Raw genomic sequence first — 2,558 nt, 5'->3', positions numbered from 1 at the left:
TGATGCAAAATGACACAAAGTACCCTGCCCCGGGGGGAACCTACACAGACTTCATTACAAGGTACTTTTAATTAGTCTTCGTAATTAAAAGCAGAATATTGGGTGCAGAAAGGCCGGAAGCTAAATTGATATGGCTATAAACATTTGCATGTTCATTGGTCAGGGTTAGCAAACCATCTCGTTACTCAGTCAGATCCGACAAGAGGCTGGAGAGCTGAACTGGAGAGGGATTTAAAAGAAAATGTGTATGACACCTTCTTAATTAAGTGGGAAGGGAGTAGGGGGGCTGTATAATGAGAAAGTAAAAACTAGGTGTGAAGTTGAGTATAGACATTTTCTCTTCTATTTTGGGATGACCATATGCTACAATATGTCGTCCAGAAGGGCTTCGTAGTATAATACACACCCAAAGGCATATACTATTAAATGTATCCTCCAGCTGCAGGCTAATTTGCAGTGTCAGGTTAAAAAGACTATAGTACATTAAAATGATGGAGATGGTTTAATGAGTTGAATAGACCTTTTTGAATTGAAAAAAAGTATAGCTATATGTATGTATGTATGTATATATATATATATATATATATGTATAAATAATATGATACAGGCACAGAAGGGGAACAAGTGCTTACAAAACAGTATGAGAGGTTTTTATCACATTTGATGAATGCAGTTTATCTCAAATAGCATTTTACACATGATTTGAGGTGTACCTAAAAATCTGTTCATATAAGCAATGTAATGCAGCACTGTAATGTAGTGGTTAGCACTACCACCTCAAAGACAGAAGTGCCTTCTTTGTGGAGTTTGAATGTTCCTTCAGCGCTGAATCACAGAATAAACAAAATGTATTCACTCTTTAACTAATTTGTGAGATTCATAAGAGAAACCGAATCATTCCGTAAGTTCCAGACATTGCAAAAAGTCTTTGGTTTATCAGCCTAAAAGTTAAAATACAGTTAAATACAGACCTCATGTTTTCACTTTTGTTGATTTTCAAAAAAGCATAGAGCTTATTTATGCCAGGCCACGCTCTGTAACAATCACAGTACCAACACATTTTCCCGAGCCTTTGCAATTTCAACAGTAATACATTCATCTTTCTGCATTCCCAGTTGTTTAGGCTTAGTTTTACCAGGTATAATAAACTAGATGGAGGTCCCGGAATAGAGTCATTCTTTAAGAAGAATGGTAATAAAAGTGAAAATGTCCAAAAAATGGATGAGATTTATAGGAAGTTCTACAGAGAGTAGAAGTTTGCACTGTTTTATGTGCTGGTGAAAACAAGCAAACGTTCATTTTAAAACATGAAACCTGCGATACTTCCAGCAGTCCTGCTGTGTGCTGTCAGATTTTGAATGTCTTCAATATTAATCAAGTTTAACTTTTTTTTTCTTTCAACATTTAAACCTGTCCAGTCACATTTCAGAACATTAAATTAGAGTTAAATGACATGGAGCTTCCATGAATCATTAACCTCACAGCCTCAGAATTGTTCAAATCCATGCCACAGAAAATGAACAAGCGGCAATTATCTTCTTCTTGAGCTGCCCGGTTGCATAAGAGCTCAAGCTGAGTATTCAGTTGAGTTTCATTAAATGGGAGTTCAGTGTTCTGTTAAACATTTTGTTGCTTTGAAAACTTTTAGTGAAACTTTTAGTTAATAAGAAAAATATTTATCACAAAATTGCATATTATTGAGTGGCATCTATATTTCAACTGAACAGAGGAAATCCTTAGACATTCCTGAATCCCTGATCTCTACGTTGAGGCGATCTAGTGGGAGTGTTGGGCAGCCACTCTTATCATCTTCTCACCCCCTCTCTCTTACTTACTAACTCACTTACTTGCTCGATCTCTCTTTCATACACATTGTGTGAGTGCAAAAATAAGATCACAAAGCAATATCAGTATCATCAGTACAGCTTTTCATCTGCATGATGGACAACATACAGGAGTTGGGTAATGGACACATTTATTAGAGCTTATGCTATAAACATGGTTCATCTTCTTCAACTTGTCTACCACAAGCCCAAAACAGATTTAGTGTAACTAAAGTAATATGAAGACAACTGTAAAGCCTATAAGCATGGAACAGAAGAGAGACTCCCATTAACAACAGATCCTCACAGACAGACTGGATGGGTCACCGTGCCAAACAAGCACACTCATTTACAAAATTACTTATTCAACAATTATTTCCAGAGGACTAGCTTCTAGATATATCACTCAAACACACACACTTGTTTTCATATCTTAATCAGACATCTAATTGACATAATGCTTTCCCAAGCTGCTTGCCCTAACCATCGAAAATGAAGGCCCAGCCCTATCCCTTAGCCTAAACCTAACCATAACCTAATTGTAACCCTGACACTAAAACCAGATATTGAGCCTCAAAAATGCCTTCAAATTCAAGTATAGTGATGTGCCAATTTTCTGTCCTCACAAAGATGTCTAAACGTTCAATTCAATTCAATTTTATTTATATAGCGCCCAAAATCACAACAACAGTGGCCTCATGGCACTTTATATTGTAAGGTAGACCCAAAAATAAT

This window comes from Pundamilia nyererei, unplaced genomic scaffold (assembly GCF_000239375.1).
Source record: "Pundamilia nyererei isolate P.nyererei 1_Seehausen unplaced genomic scaffold, PunNye1.0 scaffold00066, whole genome shotgun sequence".
Taxonomy (NCBI): Eukaryota; Metazoa; Chordata; class Actinopteri; order Cichliformes; family Cichlidae; genus Pundamilia; species Pundamilia nyererei.
Note: the sequence above shows the minus strand (reverse complement) of the source record.